At 53.5% G+C, this 27,047-nt stretch overlaps 10 non-coding genes across 10 annotated transcripts; all 10 read left to right on the top strand.

Moving 5' to 3' along the window:
- Positions 1-108: 108 nt before the first annotated feature.
- Positions 109-200, top strand: LOC132489775 (small nucleolar RNA SNORD116). Its single transcript, XR_009532150.1, has one exon. It is a non-coding gene; the product is annotated as a small nucleolar RNA SNORD116 (small nucleolar RNA).
- Positions 201-2,878: 2,678 nt separating this feature from the next.
- LOC132489774 (small nucleolar RNA SNORD116) lies at positions 2,879-2,970 on the top strand. The gene has a single exon (XR_009532149.1). It is a non-coding gene; the product is annotated as a small nucleolar RNA SNORD116 (small nucleolar RNA).
- Positions 2,971-5,648: 2,678 nt separating this feature from the next.
- LOC132489773 (small nucleolar RNA SNORD116) lies at positions 5,649-5,740 on the top strand. The gene has a single exon (XR_009532148.1). It is a non-coding gene; the product is annotated as a small nucleolar RNA SNORD116 (small nucleolar RNA).
- A 2,684-nt stretch (positions 5,741-8,424) lies between these two features.
- On the top strand, positions 8,425-8,516 carry LOC132489772 (small nucleolar RNA SNORD116). Its single transcript, XR_009532147.1, has one exon. It is a non-coding gene; the product is annotated as a small nucleolar RNA SNORD116 (small nucleolar RNA).
- Positions 8,517-11,201: 2,685 nt separating this feature from the next.
- LOC132489771 (small nucleolar RNA SNORD116) lies at positions 11,202-11,293 on the top strand. The gene has a single exon (XR_009532146.1). It is a non-coding gene; the product is annotated as a small nucleolar RNA SNORD116 (small nucleolar RNA).
- Positions 11,294-13,978: 2,685 nt separating this feature from the next.
- LOC132489770 (small nucleolar RNA SNORD116) lies at positions 13,979-14,070 on the top strand. The gene has a single exon (XR_009532145.1). It is a non-coding gene; the product is annotated as a small nucleolar RNA SNORD116 (small nucleolar RNA).
- A 2,684-nt stretch (positions 14,071-16,754) lies between these two features.
- LOC132489769 (small nucleolar RNA SNORD116) lies at positions 16,755-16,846 on the top strand. Its single transcript, XR_009532144.1, has one exon. It is a non-coding gene; the product is annotated as a small nucleolar RNA SNORD116 (small nucleolar RNA).
- Positions 16,847-19,531: 2,685 nt separating this feature from the next.
- On the top strand, positions 19,532-19,623 carry LOC132489768 (small nucleolar RNA SNORD116). Its single transcript, XR_009532143.1, has one exon. It is a non-coding gene; the product is annotated as a small nucleolar RNA SNORD116 (small nucleolar RNA).
- Positions 19,624-22,308: 2,685 nt separating this feature from the next.
- Positions 22,309-22,400, top strand: LOC132489767 (small nucleolar RNA SNORD116). The gene has a single exon (XR_009532142.1). It is a non-coding gene; the product is annotated as a small nucleolar RNA SNORD116 (small nucleolar RNA).
- Positions 22,401-25,084: 2,684 nt separating this feature from the next.
- Positions 25,085-25,176, top strand: LOC132489766 (small nucleolar RNA SNORD116). Its single transcript, XR_009532141.1, has one exon. It is a non-coding gene; the product is annotated as a small nucleolar RNA SNORD116 (small nucleolar RNA).
- Positions 25,177-27,047: the final 1,871 nt, after the last annotated feature.

The following is a 27,047-nucleotide window of genomic DNA, read 5'->3' as shown; positions in this document are numbered from 1 at the left end:
CTGAGGGCTGTGGATTCCCCAGGGTTTTGGAGTCCTCCGAGGTCATGTCTCCTCTTCAGACCCCCACGGCATGCCCGGTTGTGTTCTGCACCGTCCCAGGCTGTGCTTGGATCGATGATGACACCCTTGTATGCATTCCTTGGAAATCTGAACAAAATGAGTGAGAACACTCTACCGTCTCCTCATCGAATCTGAGGTCCAGCACGTTTGGTCTCTCGGGGGTAGGGGAGAGTGAGGAGTGAGGGCCAGCGTCCCCTTCTGACCTGCATGCAAACACCCTGCAGGGTTCCAGAATTCGAGGTGCTCCTATCTGAGGGTCCACTGTGTCTGCCCATAAGCGGGGTCATCTACGCCTATTTGGTCCCTGCTGAAAGACCGTTGAGGGCATGCGAGGGGGAAGGCTCTCCTGCTGGTCTTCAGAGTCGGAGTGTGTGCTGGTGTAGGCCCAGTAAGCTTGCAGCTTGGGAAGGTGTGCTTTGGCCAGGATCACGCTTTGTGCATGCAGCTTCGGGGGCTATTTCTGGAAGCCAAAATGAGGAAGCTTCCCTGGTTGGAGCCTGGAGCCTCAGGCCAGGCCTGTGTCCCTCCCTGTCATTTGTTTGGGTGCATCAAAGTTCTTTAGTGCCCGGTGGGGATGGAGCAGTGGATGGGTGTGGGCTGGGGTTGGTCTTCAACGGAAGGGTGTTGATGGATTAGGCCTAGGTATTGAACATGTCAGCAATTCCACTGCAGCTCCCAGCACAGTTGAGGCACTATGTGGGTCATCATGGAGTGGGGTTAGGACCGAGTGCTGCATTTAAGCCGGCGTGGTGACTGCTGGTCTGGAGAAGGCGGTAAGGCATCATGAGGACATGTCCTGTGTGATGTCGTGGGATGGGCTGTCATGATTGGGTTGCAGGCGCTGGCCACGTCTTCCCAAGAATGTGTCCTGTTCGTGATGGGCTGGCATCAGCTGCCTCTGAGGGGTATGGCTTTGGCAGTACATGAGGATGCAGTTAGGTACTTAAACTGCATAGATTTGTGACCCCGTTGCCGGAGGAATGTCTCCCAAAGTGTGTCTTGCGGGACGTAGAGAAATTAGACATGCCGAAGGGTCTGTGCCACTCTCCTTGGGGGTATTTGAGTTATGCGTACATGCCCTTTGGCCACTTTGTTTCCTTGTTTGGGAATATGCAAAGCGAAAGTGTTTCTCCGAGAGGGCATGATGCGGCCAGCCCGTGTGGCACGCAGGAGTTTTGAACAGCTACAGGTTGATCTGGAGCAGTCCCTTGGCGGAGCAGAGATGCGTTCAGTGTTGCGATGCCAGGTGTGCTGCCGTGGACAGCCACTGTGCCCTTTGAAGCTTACAACTCCCCTTGCGCAACAGAGTTCTTCCGTTGGAAATCGATCTGTCGTCCTCGGGGAGAGTGCCTTTGATCTTTGTGAGGTTCTCGGTAGTGTCACTCTGTCAGTGGAAAAGTGCCACGATGCATGGGGTAGGGTCAGAGTCATCAAAGCAGTCATGCTTGCGGTCTGTCCTACCTGGTATACAGTGACCACGTATTTGCAGGATGTCTGTGGCTTCCAGTAGATTCGAGTTGCCCTGTGGGCAGGAGGAGGGCACGTAGGACGACAGAATTTGAGTGTTTCCTCCGGGTTCAGGGCTGCCAAACCTGCTGGCTGGGTGCTGGCAACACGTGCCTGGGAAGGTAGCCTAGTTTCCGCAGTGGGGTTTGAACGTGGGTCTTGGTTGCTGAAGCCCACCACTTCCTGTGGTGGGCATACCCATGGGTCCTTGGAAAGTGATTTGGCATAGTTGGCAACAATTGGCAGTTGGGCCGAATTTCGTTAGCCCCTTGAGAGGTGCCGGGCTGCATGTTGACTATAGCCAGTCGCAGGTGGGCCCACCCATAGGAGGTTTCCTTGCTCCTGAAAATGATGGGAGTGGCCCCAAGTGCACATTAGATATTCTACTGGGAGGCAGGATTTCCAGGTCCATGTATATGTTACACCCACGGCCGGAAGGCAGGTCTCGTCAGGTGTTTGTGCTTTGGCCAGAAGGCTTGGCTGTGGAAGAGTGGAAGTCCGTGGCCTATTTCAAAACCCCCTGGCTTTCAAAGTTCACATTCAGTCTGTTGAAGTTTGAAGGGGTCTTTCTCCATTCAGTGCGAGGGTCCAGATCCAGGGCGCTGTGTGTAAACGCTGGCTTTTATGGTTCGAGGTCTCAGGAGAGGGCGTCAGGGACACACAGAGACCAAGGTGAGGATTCAGAGGCACAGAAAGAAGCCCACAAGTGCGTCCTCGTGTGCAGTAATAGTCACACATGCGCACATGCGTGAAAACAAAAATATACCCTCTCACGTTCGGGCCAACGTACATGCCTTACTTCCTGCAGTCGTGCTGTCAGACAAACATTGAGTTCTCTGTAAAGGTAGACGTCCTTGGGAAGCAGGGTCCGAGCTCAAGCCCAGGTAAAAATTCTCATGAATCATGATCTCTGAGTTCACCGTTCCAATTCTGAAACCTGCCTGAATTATGTCCACTTCTCAGGTGCCGCTGACAGACAAGGCTGGCCGTCGGCAAAGACAAGAAGAACTACGCATTGGCTGATGACTCTAGGTGCTAAGGAAAAGTGGAAAAATGACGCGGGGGCATGTTGCTAAGCGTGGCTCTGGCTAACTGAGGAAGGTAGGCTTTCACACACCCTATGATGTGCCATTGGATATGAGGTTTTCCTCAGACGGTCCCAGTGGCTGCAAGAGTGGATTGACTGTTGCTCTTTCTGAGTGGCCTCAGGGCTGTGAATTCCCCAGGGTTCTGGAGTACTCCGAGGTCATGTCTCCTCTTCAGATACACACGGTATGCCCAGTTGTGTTCTGCACCGTCCCAGGCTGTGCTTGGATCGATGATGACACCCTTGTATGCATTCCTTGGAAATCTGAACAAAATGAGTGAGAACACTCTACCGTCTCCTCATCGAATCTGAGGTCCAGCACGTTTCGTCTCTCGGGGTTAGGGGAGAGTGAGGAGTGAGGGCCAGCGTCCCCTTCTGACCTGCATGCAAACACCCAGCAGGGTTCCAGAATTCGAGGTGCTCCTATCTGAGTGTCCACTGTGTCTGCCCATAAGCGGGGTCATCTATGCATATTAGGTCCCTGGTGAAAGACCTTTCAGGGCATGCGAGGGGGAAGGCTCTCCTGCTGGTCTTCAGAGTTGGAGTGTGTGCTGGTGTAGGCCCAGTAAGCTTGCAGCTTGGGAAGGTGTGCTTTGGCCAGGATCACGCTTTGTGCATGCAGCTTCGGGGGCTATTTCTGGAAGCCAAAATGAGGAAGCTTCCCTGGTTGGAGCCTGGAGCCTCAGGCCAGGCCTGTGTCCCTCCCTGTCATTTGTTTGGGTGCATCAAAGTTCTTTAGTGCCCGGTGGGGATGGAGCAGTGGATGGGTGTTGGCTGGTGTTGGTCTTCAACGGAAGGGTGTTGATGGATTAGGCCTAGGTATTGAACATGTCAGCAATTCCACTGCAGCTCCCAGCACAGTTGAGGCACTATGTGGGTCATCATGGAGTGGGGTTAGGACCGAGTGCTGCATTTAAGCCGGCGTGGTGACTGCTGGTCTGGAGAAGGCGGTAAGGCATCATGAGGACATGTCCTGTGTGATGTCGTGGGATGGGCTGTCATGATTGGGTTGCAGGCGCTGGCCACGTCTTCCCAAGAATGTGTCCTGTTCGTGATGGGCTGGCATCAGCTGCCTCTGAGGGGTATGGCTTTGGCAGTACATGAGGATGCAGTTAGGTACTTAAACTGCATAGATTTGTGACCCCGTTGCCGGAGGAATGTCTCCCAAAGTGTGTCTTGCGGGACGTAGAGAAATTAGACATGCCGAAGGGTCTGTGCCACTCTCCTTGGGGGTATTTGAGTTATGCGTACATGCCCTTTGGCCACTTTGTTTCCTTGTTTGGGAATATGCAAAGCGAAAGTGTTTCTCCGAGAGGGCATGATGCGGCCAGCCCGTGTGGCACGCAGGAGTTTTGAACAGCTACAGGTTGATCTGGAGCAGTCCCTTGGCGGAGCAGAGATGCGTTCAGTGTTGCGATGCCAGGTGTGCTGCCGTGGACAGCCACTGTGCCCTTTGAAGCTTACAACTCCCCTTGCGAAACAGAGTTCTTCCGTTGGAAATCGATCTGTCGTCCTCGGGGAGAGTGCCTTTGATCTTTGTGAGGTTCTCGGTAGTGTCACTCTGTCAGTGGAAAAGTGCCACGATGCATGGGGTAGGGTCAGAGTCATCAAAGCAGTCATGCTTGCGGTCTGTCCTACCTGGTATACAGTGACCACGTATTTGCAGGATGTCTGTGGCTTCCAGTAGATTCGAGTTGCCCTGTGGGCAGGAGGAGGGCACGTAGGACGACAGAATTTGAGTGTTTCCTCCGGGTTCAGGGCTGCCAAACCTGCTGGCTGGGTGCTGGCAACACGTGCCTGGGAAGGTAGCCTAGTTTCCGCAGTGGGGTTTGAACGTGGGTCTTGGTTGCTGAAGCCCACCACTTCCTGTGGTGGGCATACCCATGGGTCCTTGGAAAGTGATTTGGCATAGTTGGCAACAATTGGCAGTTGGGCCGAATTTCGTTAGCCCCTTGAGAGGTGCCGGGCTGCATGTTGACTATAGCCAGTCGCAGGTGGGCCCACCCATAGGAGGTTTCCTTGCTCCTGAAAATGATGGGAGTGGCCCCAAGTGCACATTAGATATTCTACTGGGAGGCAGGATTTCCAGGTCCATGTATATGTTACACCCACGGCCAGAAGGCAGGTCTCGTCAGGTGTTTGTGCTTTGGCCAGAAGGCTTGGCTGTGGAAGAGTGGAAGTCCGTGGCCTATTTCAAAACCCCCTGGCTTTCAAAGTTCACATTCAGTCTGTTGAAGTTTGAAGGGGTCTTTCTCCATTCAGTGCGAGGGTCCAGATCCAGGGCGCTGTGTGTAAACGCTGGCTTTTATGGTTCGAGGTCTCAGGAGAGGGCGTCAGGGACACACAGAGACCAAGGTGAGGATTCAGAGGCACAGAAAGAAGCCCACAAGTGCGTCCTCGTGTGCAGTAATAGTCACACATGCGCACATGCGTGAAAACAAAAATATACCCTCTCACGTTCGGGCCAACGTACATGCCTTACTTCCTGCAGTCGTGCTGTCAGACAAACATTGAGTTCTCTGTAAAGGTAGACGTCCTTGGGAAGCAGGGTCCGAGCTCAAGCCCAGGTAAAAATTCTCATGAATCATGATCTCTGAGTTCACCGTTCCAATTCTGAAACCTGCCTGAATTATGTCCACTTCTCAGGTGCCGCTGACAGACAAGGCTGGCCGTCGGCAAAGACAAGAAGAACTACGCATTGGCTGATGACTCTAGGTGCTAAGGAAAAGTGGAAAAATGACGCGGGGGCATGTTGCTAAGCGTGGCTCTGGCTAACTGAGGAAGGTAGGCTTTCACACACCCTATGATGTGCCATTGGATATGAGGTTTTCCTCAGACGGTCCCAGTGGCTGCAAGAGTGGATTGACTGTTGCTCTTTCTGAGTGGCCTCAGGGCTGTGAATTCCCCAGGGTTCTGGAGTACTCCGAGGTCATGTCTCCTCTTCAGATACACACGGTATGCCCAGTTGTGTTCTGCACCGTCCCAGGCTGTGCTTGGATCGATGATGACACCCTTGTATGCATTCCTTGGAAATCTGAACAAAATGAGTGAGAACACTCTACCGTCTCCTCATCGAATCTGAGGTCCAGCACGTTTCGTCTCTCGGGGTTAGGGGAGAGTGAGGAGTGAGGGCCAGCGTCCCCTTCTGACCTGCATGCAAACACCCAGCAGGGTTCCAGAATTCGAGGTGCTCCTATCTGAGTGTCCACTGTGTCTGCCCATAAGCGGGGTCATCTATGCATATTAGGTCCCTGGTGAAAGACCGTTCAGGGCATGCGAGGGGGAAGGCTCTCCTGCTGGTCTTCAGAGTTGGAGTGTGTGCTGGTGTAGGCCCAGTAAGCTTGCAGCTTGGGAAGGTGTGCTTTGGCCAGGATCACGCTTTGTGCATGCAGCTTCGGGGCTATTTCTGGAAGCCAAAATGAGGAAGCTTCCCTGATTGGAGCGTGGAGCCTCAGGCCAGGCCGGTGTCCCTCCCTGTCATTCATTTGGGTGCATCAAAGTTCTTTAGTGCCCGTTGGGGATGGAGCAGTGGATGGGTGTGGGCTGGGGTTGGTCTTCAACGGAAGGGTGTTGATGGATTAGGCCTAGGTATTGCCCATGTCAGAAATACCACTGCAGCTCCCGGCACAGTTGAGGCACTATGTGGGTCATCATGGAGTGGGGTTAGGACCGAGTGCTGCATTTAAGCCGGTGTGGTGACTGCTGGTCTGGAGAAGGTGGTAAGGCATCATGAGGACATGTCCTGTGTGATGTCGTGGGATGGGCTGTCATGATTGGGTTGCAGGCGCTGGCCAGGTCTTCCCAAGAATGTGTCCTGTTCGTGATGGGCTGGCATCAGCTGCCTCTGAAGGGGATGGCTTTGGCAGTACATGAGGATGCAGTTAGGTACTTAAACTGCATAGATTTGTGATCCCGTTGCCGGAGGAATGTCGCCCAAAGTGTGTCTTGCGGGACGTAGAGAAATTAGACATGCTGAAGCGTCTGTGCCACTCTCCTTGCGGGTATTTGAGTTATGCGTACAGGCCCTTTGGCCACTTTGTTTCCTTGTTTGGGAATATGCAAAGCGAAAGTGTTTCTCCGAGAGGGCATGATGCGGCCAGCCCGAGTGGCACGCAGGAGTTTTGAACAGCTAGAGGTTGATCTGGAGCAGTCCCTTGGCGGAGCAGAGATGCGTTCAGTGTTGCGATGCCAGGTGTGCTGCCGTGGACAGCCACTGTGCCCTTTGAAGCTTACAACTCCCCTCGCGAAACAGAGTTCTTCCGTTGGAAATCGGTCTGTCGTCCTCGGGGAGAGTGCCTTTGATCTTTGTGAGGTTCTCGGTAGTGCCACTCTGTCAGTGGAGAAGTGCCATGATGCATGGGGTAGGGTGACAGTCATCAAAGCAGTCATGCTTGCGGTCTGTCCTACCTGGTATACAGTGACCACGTGTTTGCAGGATGTCTGTGGCTTCCAGTAGAGTCGAGTTGCCCTGTGGGCAGGAGGAGGGCATGTAGGACGACACTGTCAAGAATTTGAGCATTTCCTCCGGGTTCAGGGCCGCCAAACCTGCTGGCTCAGTGCTGGCAACACGTGCCCGGGAAGGTAGCCTAGTTTCCGCAGTGGGGTTTGAACGTGGGTCTTGGTTGCTGAAGCCCACCACTTCCTGTGGTGGGCATACCCATGGGTCCTCGGAAAATGATTTGGCGTAGTTGGCAACAATTGGCAGTTGGGCCGAATTTCGTTAGCCCCTTGATAGTTGCCGGGCTGCATGTTGACTATAGCCTGTCACAGGTCGGCCCACCCATAGGAGGTTTCCTTGCTCCTGAAAATGATGGGAGTGGCCCCAATTGCACATTAGATATTCTACTGGGAGGCAGGATTTCCAGGTCCATGTATATGTTACACCCACGGCTGGAAGGCAGGTCTCGCCAGGTGTTTGTGCTTTGGCCAGAAGGCTTGGCTGTGGAAGAGTGGAAGTCCGTGGCCTATTTCAAAACCCCCTGGCTTTCAAAGTTCACATTCAGTCTGTTGAAGTTTGAAGGGGTCTTTCTCCATTCACTGCGAGGGTCCAGATCCAGGGCGCTGTGTGTAAACTCTGGCTTTTATGGTTCGAGGTTTCAGGAGAGGGCCACAGGGACACACAGAGACCAAGGTGAGGATTCAGAGGCACAGAAAGAAGCCAACAAGCGTGTCCTCGTGTGCAGTAATAGTCACACATGCGCACATGCATGAAAACAAAAATATACCCTATCACGTATGGGACAACGTACATGCCTTACTTCCTGCAGTCGTGCTGTCAGACAAACATTGAGTTCTCAGTAAAGGTATACGTCCTTGGGAAGCAGGGTCCGAGCTCAAGCCCAGGTAAAAATTCTCATGAATCATGATCTCTGAGTTCACCGTTCCAATTCTGAAACCTGCCTGAATTATGTCCACTTCTCAGGTGCCGCTGCTGGACAAGGCTGGCCGTCGGCAAAGACAAGAAGACCTACGCGTTGGCTGATGACTGTAGGAGCTAAGGAAAAGTGGATAAAGGACACGGGGGCATGTTGCTAAACGTGGCTCTGGCTAACTCAGGAAGGTAGGCTTTCACCCACCCTATGATGTGCCATTGGATATGAGGTTTTCCTCAGACGGTCCCAGTGGCTGCAAGAGTGGTTTGACTGTTGTTCTTTCTGAGTGGCCTGAGGGCTGTGGATTCCCCAGGGTTTTGGAGTCCTCCGAGGTCATGTCTCCTCTTCAGACCCCCACGGCATGCCCGGTTGTGTTCTGCACCGTCCCAGGCTGTGCTTGGATCGATGATGACACCCTTGTATGCATTCCTTGGAAATCTGAACAAAATGAGTGAGAACACTCTACCGTCTCCTCATCGAATCTGAGGTCCAGCACGTTTGGTCTCTCGGGGGTAGGGGAGAGTGAGGAGTGAGGGCCAGCGTCCCCTTCTGACCTGCATGCAAACACCCTGCAGGGTTCCAGAATTCGAGGTGCTCCTATCTGAGGGTCCACTGTGTCTGCCCATAAGCGGGGTCATCTACGCCTATTTGGTCCCTGCTGAAAGACCGTTGAGGGCATGCGAGGGGGAAGGCTCTCCTGCTGGTCTTCAGAGTCGGAGTGTGTGCTGGTGTAGGCCCAGTAAGCTTGCAGCTTGGGAAGGTGTGCTTTGGCCAGGATCACGCTTTGTGCATGCAGCTTCGGGGGCTATTTCTGGAAGCCAAAATGAGGAAGCTTCCCTGGTTGGAGCCTGGAGCCTCAGGCCAGGCCTGTGTCCCTCCCTGTCATTTGTTTGGGTGCATCAAAGTTCTTTAGTGCCCGGTGGGAATGGAGCAGTGGATGGGTGTGGGCTGGGGTTGGTCTTCAACGGAAGGGTGTTGATGGATTAGGCCTAGGTATTGAACATGTCAGCAATTCCACTGCAGCTCCCAGCACAGTTGAGGCACTATGTGGGTCATCATGGAGTGGGGTTAGGACCGAGTGCTGCATTTAAGCCGGCGTGGTGACTGCTGGTCTGGAGAAGGCGGTAAGGCATCATGAGGACATGTCCTGTGTGATGTCGTGGGATGGGCTGTCATGATTGGGTTGCAGGCGCTGGCCACGTCTTCCCAAGAATGTGTCCTGTTCGTGATGGGCTGGCATCAGCTGCCTCTGAGGGGTATGGCTTTGGCAGTACATGAGGATGCAGTTAGGTACTTAAACTGCATAGATTTGTGACCCCGTTGCCGGAGGAATGTCTCCCAAAGTGTGTCTTGCGGGACGTAGAGAAATTAGACATGCCGAAGGGTCTGTGCCACTCTCCTTGGGGGTATTTGAGTTATGCGTACATGCCCTTTGGCCACTTTGTTTCCTTGTTTGGGAATATGCAAAGCGAAAGTGTTTCTCCGAGAGGGCATGATGCGGCCAGCCCGTGTGGCACGCAGGAGTTTTGAACAGCTACAGGTTGATCTGGAGCAGTCCCTTGGCGGAGCAGAGATGCGTTCAGTGTTGCGATGCCAGGTGTGCTGCCGTGGACAGCCACTGTGCCCTTTGAAGCTTACAACTCCCCTTGCGAAACAGAGTTCTTCCGTTGGAAATCGATCTGTCGTCCTCGGGGAGAGTGCCTTTGATCTTTGTGAGGTTCTCGGTAGTGTCACTCTGTCAGTGGAAAAGTGCCACGATGCATGGGGTAGGGTCAGAGTCATCAAAGCAGTCATGCTTGCGGTCTGTCCTACCTGGTATACAGTGACCACGTGTTTGCAGGATGTCTGTGGCTTCCAGTAGATTCAAGTTGCCCTGTGGGCAGGAGGAGGGCACGTAGGACGACACTGTCCAGAATTTGAGTGTTTCCTCCGGGTTCAGGGCTGCCAAACCTGCTGGCTGGGTGCTGGCAACACGTGCCTGGGAAGGTAGCCTAGTTTCCGCAGTGGGGTTTGAACGTGGGTCTTGGTTGCTGAAGCCCACCACTTCCTGTGGTGGGCATACCCATGGGTCCTTGGAAAGTGATTTGGCGTAGTTGGCAACAATTGGCAGTTGGGCCGAATTTCGTTAGCCCCTTGAGAGGTGCCGGGCTGCATGTTGACTATAGCCAGTCGCAGGTGGGCCCACCCATAGGAGGTTTCCTTGCTCCTGAAAATGATGGGAGTGGCCCCAAGTGCACATTAGATATTCTACTGGGAGGCAGGATTTCCAGGTCCATGTATATGTTACACCCACGGCCGGAAGGCAGGTCTCGTCAGGTGTTTGTGCTTTGGCCAGAAGGCTTGGCTGTGGAAGAGTGGAAGTCCGTGGCCTATTTCAAAACCCCCTGGCTTTCAAAGTTCACATTCAGTCTGTTGAAGTTTGAAGGGGTCTTTCTCCATTCAGTGCGAGGGTCCAGATCCAGGGCGCTGTGTGTAAACGCTGGCTTTTATGGTTCGAGGTCTCAGGAGAGGGCGTCAGGGACACACAGAGACCAAGGTGAGGATTCAGAGGCACAGAAAGAAGCCCACAAGTGCGTCCTCGTGTGCAGTAATAGTCACACATGCGCACATGCGTGAAAACAAAAATATACCCTCTCACGTTCGGGCCAACGTACATGCCTTACTTCCTGCAGTCGTGCTGTCAGACAAACATTGAGTTCTCTGTAAAGGTAGACGTCCTTGGGAAGCAGGGTCCGAGCTCAAGCCCAGGTAAAAATTCTCATGAATCATGATCTCTGAGTTCACCGTTCCAATTCTGAAACCTGCCTGAATTATGTCCACTTCTCAGGTGCCGCTGACAGACAAGGCTGGCCGTCGGCAAAGACAAGAAGAACTACGCATTGGCTGATGACTCTAGGTGCTAAGGAAAAGTGGAAAAATGACGCGGGGGCATGTTGCTAAGCGTGGCTCTGGCTAACTGAGGAAGGTAGGCTTTCACACACCCTATGATGTGCCATTGGATATGAGGTTTTCCTCAGACGGTCCCAGTGGCTGCAAGAGTGGATTGACTGTTGCTCTTTCTGAGTGGCCTCAGGGCTGTGAATTCCCCAGGGTTCTGGAGTACTCCGAGGTCATGTCTCCTCTTCAGATACACACGGTATGCCCAGTTGTGTTCTGCACCGTCCCAGGCTGTGCTTGGATCGATGATGACACCCTTGTATGCATTCCTTGGAAATCTGAACAAAATGAGTGAGAACACTCTACCGTCTCCTCATCGAATCTGAGGTCCAGCACGTTTCGTCTCTCGGGGTTAGGGGAGAGTGAGGAGTGAGGGCCAGCGTCCCCTTCTGACCTGCATGCAAACACCCAGCAGGGTTCCAGAATTCGAGGTGCTCCTATCTGAGTGTCCACTGTGTCTGCCCATAAGCGGGGTCATCTATGCATATTAGGTCCCTGGTGAAAGACCTTTCAGGGCATGCGAGGGGGAAGGCTCTCCTGCTGGTCTTCAGAGTTGGAGTGTGTGCTGGTGTAGGCCCAGTAAGCTTGCAGCTTGGGAAGGTGTGCTTTGGCCAGGATCACGCTTTGTGCATGCAGCTTCGGGGGCTATTTCTGGAAGCCAAAATGAGGAAGCTTCCCTGGTTGGAGCCTGGAGCCTCAGGCCAGGCCTGTGTCCCTCCCTGTCATTTGTTTGGGTGCATCAAAGTTCTTTAGTGCCCGGTGGGGATGGAGCAGTGGATGGGTGTGGGCTGGGGTTGGTCTTCAACGGAAGGGTGTTGATGGATTAGGCCTAGGTATTGAACATGTCAGCAATTCCACTGCAGCTCCCAGCACAGTTGAGGCACTATGTGGGTCATCATGGAGTGGGGTTAGGACCGAGTGCTGCATTTAAGCCGGCGTGGTGACTGCTGGTCTGGAGAAGGCGGTAAGGCATCATGAGGACATGTCCTGTGTGATGTCGTGGGATGGGCTGTCATGATTGGGTTGCAGGCGCTGGCCACGTCTTCCCAAGAATGTGTCCTGTTCGTGATGGGCTGGCATCAGCTGCCTCTGAGGGGTATGGCTTTGGCAGTACATGAGGATGCAGTTAGGTACTTAAACTGCATAGATTTGTGACCCCGTTGCCGGAGGAATGTCTCCCAAAGTGTGTCTTGCGGGACGTAGAGAAATTAGACATGCCGAAGGGTCTGTGCCACTCTCCTTGGGGGTATTTGAGTTATGCGTACATGCCCTTTGGCCACTTTGTTTCCTTGTTTGGGAATATGCAAAGCGAAAGTGTTTCTCCGAGAGGGCATGATGCGGCCAGCCCGTGTGGCACGCAGGAGTTTTGAACAGCTACAGGTTGATCTGGAGCAGTCCCTTGGCGGAGCAGAGATGCGTTCAGTGTTGCGATGCCAGGTGTGCTGCCGTGGACAGCCACTGTGCCCTTTGAAGCTTACAACTCCCCTTGCGCAACAGAGTTCTTCCGTTGGAAATCGATCTGTCGTCCTCGGGGAGAGTGCCTTTGATCTTTGTGAGGTTCTCGGTAGTGTCACTCTGTCAGTGGAAAAGTGCCACGATGCATGGGGTAGGGTCAGAGTCATCAAAGCAGTCATGCTTGCGGTCTGTCCTACCTGGTATACAGTGACCACGTATTTGCAGGATGTCTGTGGCTTCCAGTAGATTCGAGTTGCCCTGTGGGCAGGAGGAGGGCACGTAGGACGACACTGTCCAGAATTTGAGTGTTTCCTCCGGGTTCAGGGCTGCCAAACCTGCTGGCTGGGTGCTGGCAACACGTGCCTGGGAAGGTAGCCTAGTTTCCGCAGTGGGGTTTGAACGTGGGTCTTGGTTGCTGAAGCCCACCACTTCCTGTGGTGGGCATACCCATGGGTCCTTGGAAAGTGATTTGGCATAGTTGGCAACAATTGGCAGTTGGGCCGAATTTCGTTAGCCCCTTGAGAGGTGCCGGGCTGCATGTTGACTATAGCCAGTCGCAGGTGGGCCCACCCATAGGAGGTTTCCTTGCTCCTGAAAATGATGGGAGTGGCCCCAAGTGCACATTAGATATTCTACTGGGAGGCAGGATTTCCAGGTCCATGTATATGTTACACCCACGGCCGGAAGGCAGGTCTCGTCAGGTGTTTGTGCTTTGGCCAGAAGGCTTGGCTGTGGAAGAGTGGAAGTCCGTGGCCTATTTCAAAACCCCCTGGCTTTCAAAGTTCACATTCAGTCTGTTGAAGTTTGAAGGGGTCTTTCTCCATTCAGTGCGAGGGTCCAGATCCAGGGCGCTGTGTGTAAACGCTGGCTTTTATGGTTCGAGGTCTCAGGAGAGGGCGTCAGGGACACACAGAGACCAAGGTGAGGATTCAGAGGCACAGAAAGAAGCCCACAAGTGCGTCCTCGTGTGCAGTAATAGTCACACATGCGCACATGCGTGAAAACAAAAATATACCCTCTCACGTTCGGGCCAACGTACATGCCTTACTTCCTGCAGTCGTGCTGTCAGACAAACATTGAGTTCTCTGTAAAGGTAGACGTCCTTGGGAAGCAGGGTCCGAGCTCAAGCCCAGGTAAAAATTCTCATGAATCATGATCTCTGAGTTCACCGTTCCAATTCTGAAACCTGCCTGAATTATGTCCACTTCTCAGGTGCCGCTGACAGACAAGGCTGGCCGTCGGCAAAGACAAGAAGAACTACGCATTGGCTGATGACTCTAGGTGCTAAGGAAAAGTGGAAAAATGACGCGGGGGCATGTTGCTAAGCGTGGCTCTGGCTAACTGAGGAAGGTAGGCTTTCACACACCCTATGATGTGCCATTGGATATGAGGTTTTCCTCAGACGGTCCCAGTGGCTGCAAGAGTGGATTGACTGTTGCTCTTTCTGAGTGGCCTCAGGGCTGTGAATTCCCCAGGGTTCTGGAGTACTCCGAGGTCATGTCTCCTCTTCAGATACACACGGTATGCCCAGTTGTGTTCTGCACCGTCCCAGGCTGTGCTTGGATCGATGATGACACCCTTGTATGCATTCCTTGGAAATCTGAACAAAATGAGTGAGAACACTCTACCGTCTCCTCATCGAATCTGAGGTCCAGCACGTTTCGTCTCTCGGGGTTAGGGGAGAGTGAGGAGTGAGGGCCAGCGTCCCCTTCTGACCTGCATGCAAACACCCAGCAGGGTTCCAGAATTCGAGGTGCTCCTATCTGAGTGTCCACTGTGTCTGCCCATAAGCGGGGTCATCTATGCATATTAGGTCCCTGGTGAAAGACCGTTCAGGGCATGCGAGGGGGAAGGCTCTCCTGCTGGTCTTCAGAGTTGGAGTGTGTGCTGGTGTAGGCCCAGTAAGCTTGCAGCTTGGGAAGGTGTGCTTTGGCCAGGATCACGCTTTGTGCATGCAGCTTCGGGGCTATTTCTGGAAGCCAAAATGAGGAAGCTTCCCTGATTGGAGCGTGGAGCCTCAGGCCAGGCCGGTGTCCCTCCCTGTCATTCATTTGGGTGCATCAAAGTTCTTTAGTGCCCGTTGGGGATGGAGCAGTGGATGGGTGTGGGCTGGGGTTGGTCTTCAACGGAAGGGTGTTGATGGATTAGGCCTAGGTATTGCCCATGTCAGAAATACCACTGCAGCTCCCGGCACAGTTGAGGCACTATGTGGGTCATCATGGAGTGGGGTTAGGACCGAGTGCTGCATTTAAGCCGGTGTGGTGACTGCTGGTCTGGAGAAGGTGGTAAGGCATCATGAGGACATGTCCTGTGTGATGTCGTGGGATGGGCTGTCATGATTGGGTTGCAGGCGCTGGCCAGGTCTTCCCAAGAATGTGTCCTGTTCGTGATGGGCTGGCATCAGCTGCCTCTGAAGGGGATGGCTTTGGCAGTACATGAGGATGCAGTTAGGTACTTAAACTGCATAGATTTGTGATCCCGTTGCCGGAGGAATGTCGCCCAAAGTGTGTCTTGCGGGACGTAGAGAAATTAGACATGCTGAAGCGTCTGTGCCACTCTCCTTGCGGGTATTTGAGTTATGCGTACAGGCCCTTTGGCCACTTTGTTTCCTTGTTTGGGAATATGCAAAGCGAAAGTGTTTCTCCGAGAGGGCATGATGCGGCCAGCCCGAGTGGCACGCAGGAGTTTTGAACAGCTAGAGGTTGATCTGGAGCAGTCCCTTGGCGGAGCAGAGATGCGTTCAGGGTTGCGATGCCAGGTGTGCTGCCGTGGACAGCCACTGTGCCCTTTGAAGCTTACAACTCCCCTCGCGAAACAGAGTTCTTCCGTTGGAAATCGGTCTGTCGTCCTCGGGGAGAGTGCCTTTGATCTTTGTGAGGTTCTCGGTAGTGCCACTCTGTCAGTGGAGAAGTGCCATGATGCATGGGGTAGGGTGACAGTCATCAAAGCAGTCATGCTTGCGGTCTGTCCTACCTGGTATACAGTGACCACGTGTTTGCAGGATGTCTGTGGCTTCCAGTAGAGTCGAGTTGCCCTGTGGGCAGGAGGAGGGCATGTAGGACGACACTGTCAAGAATTTGAGCATTTCCTCCGGGTTCAGGGCCGCCAAACCTGCTGGCTCAGTGCTGGCAACACGTGCCCGGGAAGGTAGCCTAGTTTCCGCAGTGGGGTTTGAACGTGGGTCTTGGTTGCTGAAGCCCACCACTTCCTGTGGTGGGCATACCCATGGGTCCTCGGAAAATGATTTGGCGTAGTTGGCAACAATTGGCAGTTGGGCCGAATTTCGTTAGCCCCTTGATAGTTGCCGGGCTGCATGTTGACTATAGCCTGTCACAGGTCGGCCCACCCATAGGAGGTTTCCTTGCTCCTGAAAATGATGGGAGTGGCCCCAATTGCACATTAGATATTCTACTGGGAGGCAGGATTTCCAGGTCCATGTATATGTTACACCCACGGCTGGAAGGCAGGTCTCGCCAGGTGTTTGTGCTTTGGCCAGAAGGCTTGGCTGTGGAAGAGTGGAAGTCCGTGGCCTATTTCAAAACCCCCTGGCTTTCAAAGTTCACATTCAGTCTGTTGAAGTTTGAAGGGGTCTTTCTCCATTCACTGCGAGGGTCCAGATCCAGGGCGCTGTGTGTAAACTCTGGCTTTTATGGTTCGAGGTCTCAGGAGAGGGCCACAGGGACACACAGAGACCAAGGTGAGGATTCAGAGGCACAGAAAGAAGCCAACAAGCGTGTCCTCGTGTGCAGTAATAGTCACACATGCGCACATGCATGAAAACAAAAATATACCCTATCACGTATGGGACAACGTACATGCCTTACTTCCTGCAGTCGTGCTGTCAGACAAACATTGAGTTCTCAGTAAAGGTATACGTCCTTGGGAAGCAGGGTCCGAGCTCAAGCCCAGGTAAAAATTCTCATGAATCATGATCTCTGAGTTCACCGTTCCAATTCTGAAACCTGCCTGAATTATGTCCACTTCTCAGGTGCCGCTGCTGGACAAGGCTGGCCGTCGGCAAAGACAAGAAGACCTACGCGTTGGCTGATGACTGTAGGAGCTAAGGAAAAGTGGATAAAGGACACGGGGGCATGTTGCTAAACGTGGCTCTGGCTAACTCAGGAAGGTAGGCTTTCACCCACCCTATGATGTGCCATTGGATATGAGGTTTTCCTCAGACGGTCCCAGTGGCTGCAAGAGTGGTTTGACTGTTGTTCTTTCTGAGTGGCCTGAGGGCTGTGGATTCCCCAGGGTTTTGGAGTCCTCCGAGGTCATGTCTCCTCTTCAGACCCCCACGGCATGCCCGGTTGTGTTCTGCACCGTCCCAGGCTGTGCTTGGATCGATGATGACACCCTTGTATGCATTCCTTGGAAATCTGAACAAAATGAGTGAGAACACTCTACCGTCTCCTCATCGAATCTGAGGTCCAGCACGTTTGGTCTCTCGGGGGTAGGGGAGAGTGAGGAGTGAGGGCCAGCGTCCCCTTCTGACCTGCATGCAAACACCCAGCAGGGTTCCAGAATTCGAGGTGCTCCTATCTGAGGGTCCACTGTGTCTGCCCATAAGCGGGGTCATCTACGCCTATTTGGTCCCTGCTGAAAGACCGTTGAGGGCATGCGAGGGGGAAGGCTCTCCTGCTGGTCTTCAGAGTCGGAGTGTGTGCTGGTGTAGGCCCAGTAAGCTTGCAGCTTGGGAAGGTGTGCTTTGGCCAGGATCACGCTTTGTGCATGCAGCTTCGGGGGCTATTTCTGGAAGCCAAAATGAGGAAGCTTCCCTGGTTGGAGCCTGGAGCCTCAGGCCAGGCCTGTGTCCCTCCCTGTCATTTGTTTGGGTGCATCAAAGTTCTTTAGTGCCCGGTGGGGATGGAGCAGTGGATGGGTGTGGGCTGGGGTTGGTCTTCAACGGAAGGGTGTTGATGGATTAGGCCTAGGTATTGAACATGTCAGCAATTCCACTGCAGCTCCCAGCACAGTTGAGGCACTATGTGGGTCATCATGGAGTGGGGTTAGGACCGAGTGCTGCATTTAAGCCGGCGTGGTGACTGCTGGTCTGGAGAAGGCGGTAAGGCATCATGAGGACATGTCCTGTGTGATGTCGTGGGATGGGCTGTCATGATTGGGTTGCAGGCGCTGGCCACGTCTTCCCAAGAATGTGTCCTGTTCGTGATGGGCTGGCATCAGCTGCCTCTGAGGGGTATGGCTTTGGCAGTACATGAGGATGCAGTTAGGTACTTAAACTGCATAGATTTGTGACCCCGTTGCCGGAGGAATGTCTCCCAAAGTGTGTCTTGCGGGACGTAGAGAAATTAGACATGCCGAAGGGTCTGTGCCACTCTCCTTGGGGGTATTTGAGTTATGCGTACATGCCCTTTGGCCACTTTGTTTCCTTGTTTGGGAATATGCAAAGCGAAAGTGTTTCTCCGAGAGGGCATGATGCGGCCAGCCCGTGTGGCACGCAGGAGTTTTGAACAGCTACAGGTTGATCTGGAGCAGTCCCTTGGCGGAGCAGAGATGCGTTCAGTGTTGCGATGCCAGGTGTGCTGCCGTGGACAGCCACTGTGCCCTTTGAAGCTTACAACTCCCCTTGCGAAACAGAGTTCTTCCGTTGGAAATCGATCTGTCGTCCTCGGGGAGAGTGCCTTTGATCTTTGTGAGGTTCTCGGTAGTGTCACTCTGTCAGTGGAAAAGTGCCACGATGCATGGGGTAGGGTCAGAGTCATCAAAGCAGTCATGCTTGCGGTCTGTCCTACCTGGTATACAGTGACCACGTGTTTGCAGGATGTCTGTGGCTTCCAGTAGATTCAAGTTGCCCTGTGGGCAGGAGGAGGGCACGTAGGACGACACTGTCCAGAATTTGAGTGTTTCCTCCGGGTTCAGGGCTGCCAAACCTGCTGGCTGGGTGCTGGCAACACGTGCCTGGGAAGGTAGCCTAGTTTCCGCAGTGGGGTTTGAACGTGGGTCTTGGTTGCTGAAGCCCACCACTTCCTGTGGTGGGCATACCCATGGGTCCTTGGAAAGTGATTTGGCGTAGTTGGCAACAATTGGCAGTTGGGCCGAATTTCGTTAGCCCCTTGAGAGGTGCCGGGCTGCATGTTGACTATAGCCAGTCGCAGGTGGGCCCACCCATAGGAGGTTTCCTTGCTCCTGAAAATGATGGGAGTGGCCCCAAGTGCACATTAGATATTCTACTGGGAGGCAGGATTTCCAGGTCCATGTATATGTTACACCCACGGCCGGAAGGCAGGTCTCGTCAGGTGTTTGTGCTTTGGCCAGAAGGCTTGGCTGTGGAAGAGTGGAAGTCCGTGGCCTATTTCAAAACCCCCTGGCTTTCAAAGTTCACATTCAGTCTGTTGAAGTTTGAAGGGGTCTTTCTCCATTCAGTGCGAGGGTCCAGATCCAGGGCGCTGTGTGTAAACGCTGGCTTTTATGGTTCGAGGTCTCAGGAGAGGGCGTCAGGGACACACAGAGACCAAGGTGAGGATTCAGAGGCACAGAAAGAAGCCCACAAGTGCGTCCTCGTGTGCAGTAATAGTCACACATGCGCACATGCGTGAAAACAAAAATATACCCTCTCACGTTCGGGCCAACGTACATGCCTTACTTCCTGCAGTCGTGCTGTCAGACAAACATTGAGTTCTCTGTAAAGGTAGACGTCCTTGGGAAGCAGGGTCCGAGCTCAAGCCCAGGTAAAAATTCTCATGAATCATGATCTCTGAGTTCACCGTTCCAATTCTGAAACCTGCCTGAATTATGTCCACTTCTCAGGTGCCGCTGACAGACAAGGCTGGCCGTCGGCAAAGACAAGAAGAACTACGCATTGGCTGATGACTCTAGGTGCTAAGGAAAAGTGGAAAAATGACGCGGGGGCATGTTGCTAAGCGTGGCTCTGGCTAACTGAGGAAGGTAGGCTTTCACACACCCTATGATGTGCCATTGGATATGAGGTTTTCCTCAGACGGTCCCAGTGGCTGCAAGAGTGGATTGACTGTTGCTCTTTCTGAGTGGCCTCAGGGCTGTGAATTCCCCAGGGTTCTGGAGTACTCCGAGGTCATGTCTCCTCTTCAGATACACACGGTATGCCCAGTTGTGTTCTGCACCGTCCCAGGCTGTGCTTGGATCGATGATGACACCCTTGTATGCATTCCTTGGAAATCTGAACAAAATGAGTGAGAACACTCTACCGTCTCCTCATCGAATCTGAGGTCCAGCACGTTTCGTCTCTCGGGGTTAGGGGAGAGTGAGGAGTGAGGGCCAGCGTCCCCTTCTGACCTGCATGCAAACACCCAGCAGGGTTCCAGAATTCGAAGTGCTCCTATCTGAGTGTCCACTGTGTCTGCCCATAAGCGGGGTCATCTATGCATATTAGGTCCCTGGTGAAAGACCTTTCAGGGCATGCGAGGGGGAAGGCTCTCCTGCTGGTCTTCAGAGTTGGAGTGTGTGCTGGTGTAGGCCCAGTAAGCTTGCAGCTTGGGAAGGTGTGCTTTGGCCAGGATCACGCTTTGTGCATGCAGCTTCGGGGGCTATTTCTGGAAGCCAAAATGAGGAAGCTTCCCTGGTTGGAGCCTGGAGCCTCAGGCCAGGCCTGTGTCCCTCCCTGTCATTTGTTTGGGTGCATCAAAGTTCTTTAGTGCCCGGTGGGGATGGAGCAGTGGATGGGTGTGGGCTGGGGTTGGTCTTCAACGGAAGGGTGTTGATGGATTAGGCCTAGGTATTGAACATGTCAGCAATTCCACTGCAGCTCCCAGCACAGTTGAGGCACTATGTGGGTCATCATGGAGTGGGGTTAGGACCGAGTGCTGCATTTAAGCCGGCGTGGTGACTGCTGGTCTGGAGAAGGCGGTAAGGCATCATGAGGACATGTCCTGTGTGATGTCGTGGGATGGGCTGTCATGATTGGGTTGCAGGCGCTGGCCACGTCTTCCCAAGAATGTGTCCTGTTCGTGATGGGCTGGCATCAGCTGCCTCTGAGGGGTATGGCTTTGGCAGTACATGAGGATGCAGTTAGGTACTTAAACTGCATAGATTTGTGACCCCGTTGCCGGAGGAATGTCTCCCAAAGTGTGTCTTGCGGGACGTAGAGAAATTAGACATGCCGAAGGGTCTGTGCCACTCTCCTTGGGGGTATTTGAGTTATGCGTACATGCCCTTTGGCCACTTTGTTTCCTTGTTTGGGAATATGCAAAGCGAAAGTGTTTCTCCGAGAGGGCATGATGCGGCCAGCCCGTGTGGCACGCAGGAGTTTTGAACAGCTACAGGTTGATCTGGAGCAGTCCCTTGGCGGAGCAGAGATGCGTTCAGTGTTGCGATGCCAGGTGTGCTGCCGTGGACAGCCACTGTGCCCTTTGAAGCTTACAACTCCCCTTGCGCAACAGAGTTCTTCCGTTGGAAATCGATCTGTCGTCCTCGGGGAGAGTGCCTTTGATCTTTGTGAGGTTCTCGGTAGTGTCACTCTGTCAGTGGAAAAGTGCCACGATGCATGGGGTAGGGTCAGAGTCATCAAAGCAGTCATGCTTGCGGTCTGTCCTACCTGGTATACAGTGACCACGTATTTGCAGGATGTCTGTGGCTTCCAGTAGATTCGAGTTGCCCTGTGGGCAGGAGGAGGGCACGTAGGACGACACTGTCCAGAATTTGAGTGTTTCCTCCGGGTTCAGGGCTGCCAAACCTGCTGGCTGGGTGCTGGCAACACGTGCCTGGGAAGGTAGCCTAGTTTCCGCAGTGGGGTTTGAACGTGGGTCTTGGTTGCTGAAGCCCACCACTTCCTGTGGTGGGCATACCCATGGGTCCTTGGAAAGTGATTTGGCATAGTTGGCAACAATTGGCAGTTGGGCCGAATTTCGTTAGCCCCTTGAGAGGTGCCGGGCTGCATGTTGACTATAGCCAGTCGCAGGTGGGCCCACCCATAGGAGGTTTCCTTGCTCCTGAAAATGATGGGAGTGGCCCCAAGTGCACATTAGATATTCTACTGGGAGGCAGGATTTCCAGGTCCATGTATATGTTACACCCACGGCCGGAAGGCAGGTCTCGTCAGGTGTTTGTGCTTTGGCCAGAAGGCTTGGCTGTGGAAGAGTGGAAGTCCGTGGCCTATTTCAAAACCCCCTGGCTTTCAAAGTTCACATTCAGTCTGTTGAAGTTTGAAGGGGTCTTTCTCCATTCAGTGCGAGGGTCCAGATCCAGGGCGCTGTGTGTAAACGCTGGCTTTTATGGGTCGAGGTCTCAGGAGAGGGCGTCAGGGACACACAGAGACCAAGGTGAGGATTCAGAGGCACAGAAAGAAGCCCACAAGTGCGTCCTCGTGTGCAGTAATAGTCACACATGCGCACATGCGTGAAAACAAAAATATACCCTCTCACGTTCGGGCCAACGTACATGCCTTACTTCCTGCAGTCGTGCTGTCAGACAAACATTGAGTTCTCTGTAAAGGTAGACGTCCTTGGGAAGCAGGGTCCGAGCTCAAGCCCAGGTAAAAATTCTCATGAATCATGATCTCTGAGTTCACCGTTCCAATTCTGAAACCTGCCTGAATTATGTCCACTTCTCAGGTGCCGCTGACAGACAAGGCTGGCCGTCGGCAAAGACAAGAAGAACTACGCATTGGCTGATGACTCTAGGTGCTAAGGAAAAGTGGAAAAATGACGCGGGGGCATGTTGCTAAGCGTGGCTCTGGCTAACTGAGGAAGGTAGGCTTTCACACACCCTATGATGTGCCATTGGATATGAGGTTTTCCTCAGACGGTCCCAGTGGCTGCAAGAGTGGATTGACTGTTGCTCTTTCTGAGTGGCCTCAGGGCTGTGAATTCCCCAGGGTTCTGGAGTACTCCGAGGTCATATCTCCTCTTCAGATACACACGGTATGCCCAGTTGTGTTCTGCACCGTCCCAGGCTGTGCTTGGATCGATGATGACACCCTTGTATGCATTCCTTGGAAATCTGAACAAAATGAGTGAGAACACTCTACCGTCTCCTCATCGAATCTGAGGTCCAGCACGTTTCGTCTCTCGAGGTTAGGGGAGAGTGAGGAGTGAGGGCCAGCGTCCCCTTCTGACCTGCATGCAAACACCCAGCAGGGTTCCAGAATTCGAGGTGCTCCTATCTGAGTGTCCACTGTGTCTGCCCATAAGCGGGGTCATCTATGCATATTAGGTCCCTGGTGAAAGACCGTTCAGGGCATGTGAGGGGGAAGGCTCTCCTGCTGGTCTTCAGAGTTGGAGTGTGTGCTGGTGTAGGCCCAGTAAGCTTGCAGCTTGGGAAGGTGTGCTTTGGCCAGGATCACGCTTTGTGCATGCAGCTTCGGGGCTATTTCTGGAAGCCAAAATGAGGAAGCTTCCCTGATTGGAGCGTGGAGCCTCAGGCCAGGCCGGTGTCCCTCCCTGTCATTCGTTTGGGTGCATCAAAGTTCTTTAGTGCCCGGTGGGGATGGAGCAGTGGATGGGTGTGGGCTGGGGTTGGTCTTCAACGGAAGGGTGTTGATGGATTAGGCCTAGGTATTGCCCATGTCAGAAATACCACTGCAGCTCCCGGCACAGTTGAGGCACTATGTGGGTCATCATGGAGTGGGGTTAGGACCGAGTGCTGCATTTAAGCCGGTGTGGTGACTGCTGGTCTGGAGAAGGTGGTAAGGCATCATGAGGACATGTCCTGTGTGATGTCGTGGGATGGGCTGTCATGATTGGGTTGCAGGCGCTGGCCAGGTCTTCCCAAGAATGTGTCCTGTTCGTGATGGGCTGGCATCAGCTGCCTCTGAAGGGGATGGCTTTGGCAGTACATGAGGATGCAGTTAGGTACTTAAACTGCATAGATTTGTGATCCCGTTGCCGGAGGAATGTCGCCCAAAGTGTGTCTTGCGGGACGTAGAGAAATTAGACATGCTGAAGCGTCTGTGCCACTCTCCTTGCGGGTATTTGAGTTATGCGTACAGGCCCTTTGGCCACTTTGTTTCCTTGTTTGGGAATATGCAAAGCGAAAGTGTTTCTCCGAGAGGGCATGATGCGGCCAGCCCGAGTGGCACGCAGGAGTTTTGAACAGCTAGAGGTTGATCTGGAGCAGTCCCTTGGCGGAGCAGAGATGCGTTCAGGGTTGCGATGCCAGGTGTGCTGCCGTGGACAGCCACTGTGCCCTTTGAAGCTTACAACTCCCCTCGCGAAACAGAGTTCTTCCGTTGGAAATCGGTCTGTCGTCCTCGGGGAGAGTGCCTTTGATCTTTGTGAGGTTCTCGGTAGTGCCACTCTGTCAGTGGAGAAGTGCCATGATGCATGGGGTAGGGTGACAGTCATCAAAGCAGTCATGCTTGCGGTCTGTCCTACCTGGTATACAGTGACCACGTGTTTGCAGGATGTCTGTGGCTTCCAGTAGAGTCGAGTTGCCCTGTGGGCAGGAGGAGGGCATGTAGGACGACACTGTCAAGAATTTGAGCATTTCCTCCGGGTTCAGGGCCGCCAAACCTGCTGGCTCAGTGCTGGCAACACGTGCCCGGGAAGGTAGCCTAGTTTCCGCAGTGGGGTTTGAACGTGGGTCTTGGTTGCTGAAGCCCACCACTTCCTGTGGTGGGCATACCCATGGGTCCTCGGAAAATGATTTGGCGTAGTTGGCAACAATTGGCAGTTGGGCCGAATTTCGTTAGCCCCTTGATAGTTGCCGGGCTGCATGTTGACTATAGCCTGTCACAGGTCGGCCCACCCATAGGAGGTTTCCTTGCTCCTGAAAATGATGGGAGTGGCCCCAATTGCACATTAGATATTCTACTGGGAGGCAGGATTTCCAGGTCCATGTATATGTTACACCCACGGCTGGAAGGCAGGTCTCGCCAGGTGTTTGTGCTTTGGCCAGAAGGCTTGGCTGTGGAAGAGTGGAAGTCCGTGGCCTATTTCAAAACCCCCTGGCTTTCAAAGTTCACATTCAGTCTGTTGAAGTTTGAAGGGGTCTTTCTCCATTCACTGCGAGGGTCCAGATCCAGGGCGCTGTGTGTAAACTCTGGCTTTTATGGTTCGAGGTCTCAGGAGAGGGCCACAGGGACACACAGAGACCAAGGTGAGGATTCAGAGGCACAGAAAGAAGCCAACAAGCGTGTCCTCGTGTGCAGTAATAGTCACACATGCGCACATGCATGAAAACAAAAATATACCCTATCACGTATGGGACAACGTACATGCCTTACTTCCTGCAGTCGTGCTGTCAGACAAACATTGAGTTCTCAGTAAAGGTATACGTCCTTGGGAAGCAGGGTCCGAGCTCAAGCCCAGGTAAAAATTCTCATGAATCATGATCTCTGAGTTCACCGTTCCAATTCTGAAACCTGCCTGAATTATGTCCACTTCTCAGGTGCCGCTGCTGGACAAGGCTGGCCGTCGGCAAAGACAAGAAGACCTACGCGTTGGCTGATGACTGTAGGAGCTAAGGAAAAGTGGATAAAGGACACGGGGGCATGTTGCTAAACGTGGCTCTGGCTAACTCAGGAAGGTAGGCTTTCACCCACCCTATGATGTGCCATTGGATATGAGGTTTTCCTCAGACGGTCCCAGTGGCTGCAAGAGTGGTTTGACTGTTGTTCTTTCTGAGTGGCCTGAGGGCTGTGGATTCCCCAGGGTTTTGGAGTCCTCCGAGGTCATGTCTCCTCTTCAGACCCCCACGGCATGCCCGGTTGTGTTCTGCACCGTCCCAGGCTGTGCTTGGATCGATGATGACACCCTTGTATGCATTCCTTGGAAATCTGAACAAAATGAGTGAGAACACTCTACCGTCTCCTCATCGAATCTGAGGTCCAGCACGTTTGGTCTCTCGGGGGTAGGGGAGAGTGAGGAGTGAGGGCCAGCGTCCCCTTCTGACCTGCATGCAAACACCCTGCAGGGTTCCAGAATTCGAGGTGCTCCTATCTGAGGGTCCACTGTGTCTGCCCATAAGCGGGGTCATCTACGCCTATTTGGTCCCTGCTGAAAGACCGTTGAGGGCATGCGAGGGGGAAGGCTCTCCTGCTGGTCTTCAGAGTCGGAGTGTGTGCTGGTGTAGGCCCAGTAAGCTTGCAGCTTGGGAAGGTGTGCTTTGGCCAGGATCACGCTTTGTGCATGCAGCTTCGGGGGCTATTTCTGGAAGCCAAAATGAGGAAGCTTCCCTGGTTGGAGCCTGGAGCCTCAGGCCAGGCCTGTGTCCCTCCCTGTCATTTGTTTGGGTGCATCAAAGTTCTTTAGTGCCCGGTGGGGATGGAGCAGTGGATGGGTGTGGGCTGGGGTTGGTCTTCAACGGAAGGGTGTTGATGGATTAGGCCTAGGTATTGAACATGTCAGCAATTCCACTGCAGCTCCCAGCACAGTTGAGGCACTATGTGGGTCATCATGGAGTGGGGTTAGGACCGAGTGCTGCATTTAAGCCGGCGTGGTGACTGCTGGTCTGGAGAAGGCGGTAAGGCATCATGAGGACATGTCCTGTGTGATGTCGTGGGATGGGCTGTCATGATTGGGTTGCAGGCGCTGGCCACGTCTTCCCAAGAATGTGTCCTGTTCGTGATGGGCTGGCATCAGCTGCCTCTGAGGGGTATGGCTTTGGCAGTACATGAGGATGCAGTTAGGTACTTAAACTGCATAGATTTGTGACCCCGTTGCCGGAGGAATGTCTCCCAAAGTGTGTCTTGCGGGACGTAGAGAAATTAGACATGCCGAAGGGTCTGTGCCACTCTCCTTGGGGGTATTTGAGTTATGCGTACATGCCCTTTGGCCACTTTGTTTCCTTGTTTGGGAATATGCAAAGCGAAAGTGTTTCTCCGAGAGGGCATGATGCGGCCAGCCCGTGTGGCACGCAGGAGTTTTGAACAGCTACAGGTTGATCTGGAGCAGTCCCTTGGCGGAGCAGAGATGCGTTCAGTGTTGCGATGCCAGGTGTGCTGCCGTGGACAGCCACTGTGCCCTTTGAAGCTTACAACTCCCCTTGCGAAACAGAGTTCTTCCGTTGGAAATCGATCTGTCGTCCTCGGGGAGAGTGCCTTTGATCTTTGTGAGGTTCTCGGTAGTGTCACTCTGTCAGTGGAAAAGTGCCACGATGCATGGGGTAGGGTCAGAGTCATCAAAGCAGTCATGCTTGCGGTCTGTCCTACCTGGTATACAGTGACCACGTGTTTGCAGGATGTCTGTGGCTTCCAGTAGATTCAAGTTGCCCTGTGGGCAGGAGGAGGGCACGTAGGACGACACTGTCCAGAATTTGAGTGTTTCCTCCGGGTTCAGGGCTGCCAAACCTGCTGGCTGGGTGCTGGCAACACGTGCCTGGGAAGGTAGCCTAGTTTCCGCAGTGGGGTTTGAACGTGGGTCTTGGTTGCTGAAGCCCACCACTTCCTGTGGTGGGCATACCCATGGGTCCTTGGAAAGTGATTTGGCGTAGTTGGCAACAATTGGCAGTTGGGCCGAATTTCGTTAGCCCCTTGAGAGGTGCCGGGCTGCATGTTGACTATAGCCAGTCGCAGGTGGGCCCACCCATAGGAGGTTTCCTTGCTCCTGAAAATGATGGGAGTGGCCCCAAGTGCACATTAGATATTCTACTGGGAGGCAGGATTTCCAGGTCCATGTATATGTTACACCCACGGCCGGAAGGCAGGTCTCGTCAGGTGTTTGTGCTTTGGCCAGAAGGCTTGGCTGTGGAAGAGTGGAAGT

The sequence above is a fragment of the Mesoplodon densirostris genome, chromosome 4 (assembly GCF_025265405.1).
Source record: "Mesoplodon densirostris isolate mMesDen1 chromosome 4, mMesDen1 primary haplotype, whole genome shotgun sequence".
Taxonomy (NCBI): Eukaryota; Metazoa; Chordata; class Mammalia; order Artiodactyla; family Ziphiidae; genus Mesoplodon; species Mesoplodon densirostris.
Note: the sequence above shows the minus strand (reverse complement) of the source record. Positions and strands in the feature narration are given on the sequence as shown.